Here is a 12,111-nt window from a genome sequence, read left to right on the forward strand (position 1 = left end):
TACACTTTGTGTTTATGACTATCATATCTATGACTTTGTTATAAGGGATATATTTCATTTTTTCCTATATATTATTGCCAAATAGCTACCATTTTCTGTGATATCAGTGGGTATATAATATGCATTAATTAATGAAATAGTTTAAGCATTTGTTGTACCCTGGTGGAGACAGAAACGCTCCAGAGAAACAGAAATCCCTAAAAGCTATATAAGCATAATTATTTTTCTTGGCACATTCTTTAAATTAGGAACTCTGTTATTAAAGTCAATTTAGTCAAGGGATCAGAAGCAACTCTAGTCCCTGGATGCAAATTGTTCATAGTTGTTCAGATTTGGAGGGAAAGTTGTTCTCTTTCAAGTTGTCATTGTAATTTACTAGTATCTTTCATGATGACATTTTTTAATGTTTCAAAAATCCTATTCCTGTTAATGAAACTATATATATATATATATATATATATATATGGCAAAGTAAAGCAATACATATCTTATTTTTCTTCTTTGGTTAGACTTTAACAAAAAATAAAATTGAGTAGATGTGCCAAAAATCTACCTTAAGGAAAATCACCATCCCAACTTGAAACTCAATAGGTTATATTAATCCTCTTAAAATAATTGGAAATATGTTGTTAAACCAGTATAATTCTTACTAAGTACTTAATTGTATGTGTGATGTACAGAAAAAATATTAACCACCCCTTTCTCTATTTGTTTACATGCTAAATAAACAGACTGTCCCCCAAAACCCCAAAACAGACAAAACACAAACTTGAAGCCGGATGTAGGAAGTAATTGAAAATGTGTTAATTAGTTTTGATTAATTTATTTTTCTTATAGACCAAATGGTTGTTTGCTTCATTTGTTTGTTCAAGTTATTTGCTTCATCTGTTTGTTCAAGTTGTTTATTTTATTTGGAGAAGACTTTTAACACTATACTTACTCTTTAATGAATTTTAATGAGATTAAGCATTCAAGGAATAAAATACATTTCATGAATTGATATTTGGATAGTTTATGTATAAAATGTTATATTATTCTATGCTAATAATAATGAAAACTTCATTTATTTAATATTTTAAGATTTTCAAAACAGTTAAAGAACTACATGATAGAAAGTGCCCAGAGAGGAATTACCAAAAAAAAAAAAAATCCACAAAGACTGAGAGGAAGTTAAAAGGACAATAAAGTCTATTCTTGTCGGTCTTAGAGACAAAACATTAAGGCAGAGATAAGAAAAGTAATACACAATATTACAAAATGCTTTAGAAACGCATTTTTTTGTGGAACCAACTAAATGAAAATAAGTGTCCATTAATTTGGGAAGAACTGAGCAAACTGATATAGAATAAGATAAGCATAATCAATAGCACAATGTGTACAGGTAGGTAAGTGTGGGAAGGGAGAGAGACAGAGAGAGAAAAAAGAAGATAGAGACAGACAGAGACAGAGATAGAGAAAGAGAACTAGAGAGAAAAAAAACGATATGAACAGAAGATGAATTTTGAACTGTGACATGATACTGTTCAAGTGACTCTGAATGAGCTAAAGTTAGGAAAGGAAAAGGAAAAAAGGAAAAGGAAAGGAAAAAAAAAGTTTTGTTTTTGTTTTCAGTCTTAGTTTTTTATTTTGTTTTTTTTTAATAATGACACAGTTTGCAGAACTATACAGTTCCTATTTTGCTTTTCTTTTTCTTTTTTGAATACAAAAAGGCTAGTAGAAAGCTGAAAGGCAGGATAAATAAGTATACAGACCCAAGTAAAGTTATCTGACCCAAGTGAACTACATACCATAGATGTCTCTTGAGAATGGAAGAGTTTCCAGGAAATTAGATTTAAACAGATATTATTATTTTTGCTTTATGCAAGAGAGATTTATAGAGCTAAAAAAATGCAAAATTCACCTGAAAGAATAAAAAAAGTCAAGATATCAAGGAAATAAATGTTAAATATGGGGATCTAGCCATACTAATTCCTAAAATATAATACAAAATGGTAATCATCAAGCAACTTGATATTGAATAAGGAATAGATTGATTGATCAATGGAATAGATTAGAATAGATACAGAAGCAAAAGAACATAGTTTGTGTTTGATAAATCCAAAGCAAGAATAAACCATCTGACAAAAAAAAATGATGGGAAAATTGGAAAATAGTCTGATAGAAGCTAAATATAAATAAACATCTCACTCCAAGATAAGCTTAAAGCGTATGTATGATTTAGATATAAAGGGAAATATAAGCAAATTAGAGGAACAGAGTGGGAAAAATTACCTCTCACTATGAGATATGGGAAGCAAAGTTCATAAGAAGTAAAATGGATAATTTTGATTACATAAAATTAAAACATTTTCACAAACAAAACCAATGTGGCCAAAATTAGAAGACAGGAAGCTAGGCAAAATTTTACAGAATTTCTTGGATAAAGATCTCATTACTCAAATATATGGGGAACTGAACACAAATTTATTAAAATAAGAACCATTTTCCAATTGATAAGTAGACAAAGAATAGGAGCAATTTTTTTTTCAGAAGAAATCAGAGTTATCACCAGTAACATAAAAATACTAATTAATTGAAGGAATCCAAATAAAAAGCAACTCACATCCATCAGACTGGCTAAGATGACACAAAAGGGAAATGACAAATGTTGCAGAGTATGTGGGAAAAAGCAGGAAAACTGAAATAAAAAAGGGAGAACTCTGAACTGGTCCAAGTATTTTAAAGAACAATTTAGGACAATGCCCAAAGGGATATAAAACAGTGCATACCTTTTGACCAATAGTACCACTACTTGGATTATGCACCCAAGAGAGAAATGAAAAAAATAAGAAGATGCAAATGAAGGAAAAAATATGCACATGTCTTTGAGCATATCTCTATGTGTGTGTGTGTGTGTGTGTGTGTGTGTGTGTGTGTGTGTGTGTGACAGAACTGGAATAGGAAACTGAGTGGATACTCATCAAATGAGAAATGACTAAACAAGCTGTGATACTATAATAAATGATATTATCAGAAAACTTTGGAAGACTTAGATGAACTGATGCAAAGTAAACAGAATCAAGAAAATAATGTATACAGTAATAATAATATTGTGAAGATAATTAACTATAAAAGTCTTATCAACTCTGATCAAGATAATGATCTGTGAGAATTCCAAAGAAATCATGGCAAAACACTGTTACCTCTAGATATGGGACTGATGGACTCAGGATATAGATTTAAGCATAATTTTTTGCTTTCTTTTCCTCACTTTTATTTTTCTTCAGGGAATTAATGTGAAAATTTGTTTTGTATGACTTCATATGCATAATGGAAATCATTTTTTTTTACTTTCTCAATGAGAATGAGCTAGGGTAGAAATGAAAGAAAATTTGGTACTGAAAATATTTTTAAAAAAATAAAAATGAGAGAAGACCCTGCAAACTATAAAGATCAATAAACCCAATTTTTGATCAGGTCAAAATTCCAGAATATTAAGGAATAGTTAGTAACCATCTCAGAAAGGAAATAGTAGGCACAACTAGTATAGTATCACCCAAACAGATGGTGCAAAATTAATCATATTTTCTTCATTGACAAATACATCATAGAAATGTCATATACTGACTTAGATATTATTCACATATTTGACAAAAATCTATCATGTTTTTCTCATGTACAAGATAGATTTGGACTAGATAATAGTTTATTTAGGTGAGTTCAGAAATAGTTGCAACCCAACTTTAAAAATAATCATTAATGATTTGATGTTAACTTGGAAAAAACTGTGTCACAGGAATTTGTGACCATGTGTTAACACTTTTGTCAATCACTTTAATGCAATTATACATGACATTCTTATTAGATTTGGACATAACACAAAATTAGGGCAGCTAGCTAATGCATTAGACAACAGATTCAATCCAAAAAAATCTCAAAAGATTAGAATATTGGACTAAATATAATTTGGAGGGATGAATGTAAAGTTATATATTTAGGTTTGAAGAAAAATCCCTTTCAAAAATACAAAAAAAGGAATCATAATTAGAAAAATATTTTTAAAAATCTGGAGGTTTTCATTTATTCTACATGTCTATGATGAAGCATCTTAAAAAGTCAAGATCTTATAATGCATTAAAAGAAGCATAGTTAATGAGAGCAATTCAAATCAAAACAATTCTGAGGCTTCATCTCATATACAATAAATTAGCAAAAAGAATTAAAAAATGAGGATAGTTAAAGTTGGAAGGTTTGTAGAAAGACTGCATTAATAGAAAGAAATACTAATCTGTTCTTAGTACAACTGTAAATAACTCCAGACCTTCTGGAAAGTTATTTAAATTTAGGTCATTCTACACCCCCTGCAATGTACATATATTTATATATGACTATATATACATACATATATGTATATGTGTGTATGTATATATAAGCATATATAAATATATATATATATATATATTAAATTAAAGTGTCCTTACAACTAGAACACACTATTAAATATATATTCCAAGGAAGTCAAAGAGAAGAGAAAGTTCCCATATATGCCAAAATTTTAATAGCAGCCCTTTTGATGGCAGAAGCAAGAATAGAATTTACAGTGCTTTAGATCAACTCACAAAAAGGAATCTTAGCAATCACTATATCAGAAAAACAGCAATAAAACTTGGATGAATGCTAGCTCAAAGTATTTTGTTATCCCCAAATTCCTCTTCTTTACTAATTTTGATGCTGGCAGAAACTTTGCAATTCTCTATACCTTCCCTGGAAAAATAATTGTTAAATGAAGTAAAATAATGGATGTTAATACTCATAATTGAAAAAAAGAAAAAGAAGGAAACATAATGTACTTAATGTATAAATAATGAAATAAAATCAGTTATATGTATATATAAATAGACATTTTATTCTATTATATTGATCATTGATTCTAATCTTTTTAGCTTTTATCTAATTATAATAATATATGGTAGCACTTTGACAATTACCAAATCAGAATAGAAAGGATTATAGATATTCCTAGGTGTGTATGGCAACTTTGTCAAAAGTGGTCATGTAGTAGGTCATAAAAACACTATAAGCAAATGCAGAGAAGCAGAAATATTTAACACATCTTTACTGACAACCAACACTGTAATAGTACAAACAACAATAGTATGTTAAAAAAAGATTTAAACTAAACCAAGGCTAAATCACTTAATTCTAAATAATTGGTGGTTCATAGAACAACTGACAGAAACAATAGATAATTTCATCAAAGAAAATTACAATAAGGAAATATACAAAAAAAAATCATTGATAGCCAAAAGCAGAATGATTTGCCTAAAGAAATGAGTTCCCTTCTCACTAGAAACATTCAAGTAAACGCTAAATGACCAGTTGTCAGGTAACAGAGATTCCAGACTCATGGCTTTAAAAAAGATTATCTTGAGATCTCTTTGTACATGCACAGAAACTCATCCTCATTCCTTTTCAAATTCTTCAATTGAAATATTATTTAGATTGAAGAAATAACAATTGAACTGATACGTATTTTATGCTTTTTTGTAAAACCTGAGTGAATGCTAGCTCAAAGTATTTTGTTATCTCAAAATTCCTCTTCTTATTTGTTCCTTCATTACAATGAAAATTGTTAAGCTTGTAGGAAACAGAATACTGGTTATTGATATCCATATTGGAGAGAAAAATCATAATAAGTAGAAGTGTTTCTTACTATAAGTAAGAGCCTTGTCAAAGTATTTTACATTCACATGTTGGGGAATTAGATATGAAAATGAAACCAGGATAGGTTACAAATGTTTGCCAATCAAATGAATGAAGCAATTCTCTGTTGTCAAGAGAAAAATGCTTTTAAAACTTTAGAATTAGGGGCAGCTGGGTGGTATAGTGGATAAAACACAGACCCTTGAGTCAGGAGGACTTGAGTTCAAATCTTACCTCAGACATTTAATAATTGTCTAGCCATGGATCTTGGGCAAGTCACTGCCTTAAATAAATAAATATATATATATTTTAAACTTTAGAATTAAGTTGTTCATACTTTTTGACTCAATAATCCTACCACTAGACATATCCCTTAGGAACATTATTAACAGAATGAAAGTTCTTACATCTAATATATATCAATATATCTATATCTGTTATCTGTCTATCTATCTAGTCATATACTTATTAGCAGTGTAACCCTACACAAGTCACTTAACCCCTAATTGACTAAAAACAAATCACACTCCTTGTGCTATCTAAAAACATAGAAAAACAACAGCAATAAAAATATAAGAATGGAAACAGAATGGATTTTTCTTGGTTGAGAAATGATGGAACAAAGTATGGAATATGTCTTCTTTCTTTCTAAATTCCCTCTAGTGGTGATTTCCCATATCTACTCATTCATCCCTCCTGTCATTAGTTCCAAATTCATATCTGCCTAATTATGTATCCAACTTGACGTTCCTTACACCTATTAGAATCAACTTATCTGCCATAATTAATAATTTTTGTCTCAAAAATCACCCTTCTTCCTAATGTCCTTATTTCTGTGAAGTGTATCATCTTTCTAGTCATCTTCAACTTTTTCCCCTTCTTTCATCAATAATCTCTCATTGAAAAGTTTTATTGATTCTAATTTCTTGATGTTTCTCACATCCATACTCTTCTCTTCACTCTTGCAGCTAACTTCACAAGTTCAGGTCTTCATCAAACTCTGCTTGAAGTATTTTAATAGCCTCCAAATTTATGGTCCTCCCTCTAGTCTCTCCTTTCTAAGTCACATTCTACATAGTTGCCAAAGTAATATTTTAAAATCACAAACTATAGTGACTCCTATTGCCTTTAGGATAAAATATAATTTTCTCTGACATTTAAAGTACTCCACAAATTGGCTTTTTCCTATCTAACCTTTATATACACTCCCCTTTACATACTCTAGGGTTCAGTCTAATTGTCCTCCATGTTTTCCATTATACATAACATTCTGTTTTCCTTTTTTTTGCTTTTACCCGAGTTGTTCCCTGTACCTAAAATAGATTTTCTCCTCCCCTCTGCCTTATAAAATCTCAAATATTTTTTTAAATTTAAATCTTTTTTAATTTAATTATTGTAATTACTTAAATCTTTTGGAGGGAGGGTATATGTGTGTGTGTGTGTGTGTATAAGTAGAAACATACACACACACACGCACATATATATATATATTTATTGTGGGGGGTGTAGCATAAGTTAAGTGACTCTAATTACACAGTAATTTTTAAGGTAATTTTCATGATACCACAGAATTATAGCTTTGCCACAGCTGCATGGAGATTTGCCACCTCTCTCTGGGTCTAGTTTTCAAACAATTGAATAATAGCCTAGAACTCTACTTTGAAAGCCTTATAAGAGATAATGCTCTGAAGTCAATCTATATTTATTCCCCAGAGGACTTTGCAACTGACAGCAACAGGCCATATTAGGTATAAAAAAGGCTAAAACCCAATTCACAAAAATTGCCACTTTTTTCCCCTATCTAGAAGAAATTAAGAATTCCCTTGACTTAGTGTGAGATATGCTGGTTGAGAGAATGAGAAATGTTATTAAGAGTAATGGCAGAGGAGCCCTGGTGTGTCTGGATGTGTTGGACTCAGACTGTCATTAAAAATCTAAATCTGGTAGCAGAATAGTTTCTTATTTGAAAATCTCTTAAACTAAATTATAGATGAATAAAAATGCCAATAATCATGTATTAAGATTAATAACCACCACTTCAAAAATTAGCTGAATGAGAGCTGGGATTTCTACTGTTTTTACAAGAAAAGGCACCCAATTTTTCTCTTTCCACAACTGACTTGAAAAGTCACACTAATGGGTGTTTCAAAAATTTCCCTCACACCATCTTTGGTCTTTGCTGAACACTCCATAATAACCAAATGTACCAAGTCAGTTTGGGAATATCTTTGGGTTCTTTGGGTTTCCCTGCCTCCCAGTCAGCTAAAATTCTATCTTCCAAATGAAACTTTTTTCTGTCTCCCCTTCCTCTAGCTGCTAATACCATCCCTACTCTAGAATTACCTTGTAGTTGCTTTGTATCTTTTTGTTCCAATTTATATGTATGCAGATTGTATCTCCAAAGAGAAAGGGAGCACTTTTTTCCCTTTATATCCTTATCACCTAGCTCTGTTGCTGTGAAATATTATATTAGGTACAAAAATGAGAGTGAAAGTGGGAGTGTTAAAAATTTGCTTAAAATACCAAAGTTTGGAGAGTTCACTTTCAGGAACCAAGATGACAGAGTAATCAGGAAATCTCTTTAATTGTCCCATTTTCACCTCCAAACTATTATAAAATAGCATAAAATGAATGCTGGAAAAGCAGAGTCAGTAAAAAATATTAATGGTAGGAAATGTCTGTTTCTATAAGGTGTGTCTAGATGGCAAGCCAGTAACAAGCCCTGTCTCAGCAAGCCAGTGGAGGAGGAGGCAAATGACAACACTTGGAACCCTTCAACCCCATAGTTGAGCAATAGGTAGACCCCCAGTGCTGGAAGCCCAGAAGTACTTTGGCATAGCCAGAAAAATGGGCAAATGTCAATGTCAGGACTGCCACATGTGTTAGCTTAGCCCCCAGCAAACCGGCAGCTTTTGTTGCCCAGCATCACTCCATACCACATGCTATATCAATACTCCATACTAATGCTGGGACCCTCTTCATGCCAAAGTATGGAGGTAAATAAAATCTTAGAAAAGTTAGATAAGAGAGACCTTTGGAGAAAATTGAATGGGAATAGAAAAGAATAGACTTTTTTCCTCAGCAGTATATGGCACCCACACAAAAACTGACTATGCATTAGGGCATAAAAACCTCAAAACTAGTTCATTTTCCTTTGGAAAGTCAGTTTGCTCTTGGGGAGTGTGATTCCCCCAGATAACTTCTTATGCCTCTTTACCTTTTTTTTTTTTTTTTACTGCTTATCCCCTGATGGCTCATCTTCCTCTAGGAATCCAGCCTACTCTTGGGGAGCATGATCCTCCAGATAAACTCTCATGCTCCCATACCTTACCGTAGAGTTTAATAGCAGCTGCTGTTGCTGCTACTGCTACTGTTGCTGCTAATCTCTCTCTGCTAACCACAGCAATACCTAAATAAACTATTTTTGTTCTTAAAAAAAATCTCAAACTCAAATGTAGAAAAGCAGGAATTAAATGCATTCTAGGGGCAGCTAGGTGGTGCAGTGGATAAAGCACCAGCCCTGGAGTCAGGAGTACCTGAGTTCAAATCTGGCCTCAGACACTTAATAATTACCTAACTGTGTGGCCTTAGGCAAGCCACTTAACCCCATTGCCTTGAAAAAAATCTAAAAAAAAATTAAATGAGTTCTATTCAGATCATAATACAATAAAAATTACATTAAACAAAGGACAGTGGAAAAATAGATTGAAAATTAATTGACTGGGCAGCTAGGTAGTGCAGTGGATAAAGCACCAGCCCTGGAGTCAGGAGTACCTGAGTTCAAATGTGGTCTCAGACACTTAATAATTACCTAGCTGTGTGGCCTTGGGCAAGCCACTTAACCCCATTTGCCTTGCAAAAAAAAAATTAATTGACTAAATAATCTATTCCTAAAGACTAAGTGGAGCAAAGAACTAATCATAGAAACAATAATTAAAGAGAATGACAATAATTAAACAATGTACCAAAATTTATGGGATGTAGCCAAAGCAGTTCTTAGAAGAAATTTATCCAAATTATTCTAAATAAAAAAGAAGAAAAGTAGATCAATAGGTCTGAAACTTAAAAAACTATAAAAATAACAAATTAAAAATCACCAATTGAGCACCAAATTAGAAATTTTGAAAAATCACAGGTGAGATTAATAAGATTGATAGTAAAAAAAACTATTGAATGAATTAGTTTCATGGAAAAAAAAACATGCTAAAATAAATGTCATTGGTTAAGTTTACAAAAAAAAAAGAAAGCCCAATATCCAGTGTCAAAAATGTAAAAGGCATAATCACTACTAATGAAATTAAAGCAATCATTAGAAATATTTTGGTTATATACTAACAAATCTGACAATCTAAGCAAATTGATGAATATTTATGAAAATATTAATTATTCAGAATAACAGATGAGGGAAAAGAAAGTTTAAAAAACACTATCTCAAAAAAAATCAAACAGGTCATTAATGAACTTTCTAAGAAAAAGACCCCTAGGATCAGATAGGTTCACAAGTGAATTCTAGCAAATGTTTCAAGAATAATAAATTCCAAAAATACAGAAACTATTTGGGAAAATAGATGAAAAAGGAGTTCTATCAAATTCCTTTTATGATATAGATATGATGCTGATACCTAAAACTGGAATATCTAAAACAGAGAAAGAAAACTATAGACAAATTTCCCTAATCAATTTCAATGCAAAAAATATAAAATACTAGCAATGAGATTATAGTAACATATCAAAAGATCATGAATTATGACCATGTGGGATTTATACTGAGAATGCAAAATTGTTCAGCATTATTGATCACATCTTAACAAATCCAACAGAAATCATATGCTTATCTCAAGGGAAACTGAAAAAGATTTTTGACAAAATACAGCAGCTATTCCTATTAGAAAACACCAGAGAGAAAGAGAGAAAAGGATTAAAGGGATAATTCCTTTAAATAATGAGTGATATCTATCTAAGACCATTAGTAAGGATTATTTGTGATAGGGATGAGCCAGAAGCTTTTCCAATAAGATAAGTGGTTAACAAGGATGACTTATCACCAATATTATTCAATATTGTACTAGTAATATTAGCTATAGCAATAAGAAAAGAAAAAGGAATTGAAGAAAGTGAGTAAACAAAACTATCACTCTGAAGATGATATGATAGCATAATTAGAGAATCCTAAAGATTCAATTAAAAAACTATTTTAAATAATTACCAACTTTAAGAAATTTGCACATATAACATGAGCACTTCTATATTTGAAAGACTACCTATCAAGGCAAAGCCAGAAACTATATGAACACAATTACAAAATACTTTTCACACAGATAATGTCAGACCTAACAATTGGGAAAATATCAATTGCTTATGGGTAAAGCAAGCCAATATAATTGAAATTGAAATTTCTACCTAAACTAATTTACTTAGTACTATAGCAATCAAACTATCAAAAAATTATTATAAAGAACTAGAAAAATATTTACAAAATAAAACTTCAAGAACAAAAAGTCAAGACTATCAAGGGAATTAATGAAAAAATGTAAAGAAAGGTAACAGCAATACAAGATCTGAAATTATATTATAAGGGAGTGATTATCAAAACAATCTCTGTTACTGGTTAAGACAAAGAGGTGGATCAATGAAATGGATCACATATATCAGACACAGTACTAGGTGATCATATTAACTTAGTGATTGATAAACCCAAAGACCCCAGTTTCTGGGAAAAGAACTTATTATTTGACAAAAAACCATTGGAAAACTGGAAACCAATATGGCGCAAAATAGGTATAGAGCAATGTCTCAAATCCTTTACCAAGATAAAGTCAAAATGGGTAAATGATTTAGTTATAAAGGGTGATAGCCTAAATAATTTAGAAGAGCAAAGAGAAGTCACAGTTATGTAGAAGAGAATTTTTAACTAAACAAGAAACAGCATTATGAAATGTAAAATAGATCATATTGAATATATTAAATTAAAAAGCTTTTGAACAAACAAAATAATGCAACCAAGATTAGAAGGAAAGCAGAAAGACAGGAAATAATCTTTATAGCAAGTGTCTCTGATAAAAACCTCATTTCTTAAGTATGCAGAGAACTAATCAAATTTATAAGAATACAAGCCATTCTACAATTGATAAGTGGATGTTTTTAGATGAAGAAATTAAAGCTATCTACTGTCATTTGAAGAACTACTCTAAATCATTTTTTATTAGAGAAATACAAATCAAAAATTGGGACACTAATATATTGATCCAATCATTCTGGAGAGCAATTTGGAATTATGCCAAAGAAACAACCAAAATATGAATACTCTTTGATCCAGCAGTTCTGCTACTAGGTCAGTATCCCAAAGAGATCGTTATAAACGGGAAAAGTTTCTACTTTTACAAAAATATTTAGAGTAGTTCTTATTGTGGTGGCAAAAAACTGGAAATT

This window comes from Macrotis lagotis, chromosome 5 (assembly GCF_037893015.1).
Source record: "Macrotis lagotis isolate mMagLag1 chromosome 5, bilby.v1.9.chrom.fasta, whole genome shotgun sequence".
NCBI classification, from domain to species: Eukaryota; Metazoa; Chordata; class Mammalia; order Peramelemorphia; family Peramelidae; genus Macrotis; species Macrotis lagotis.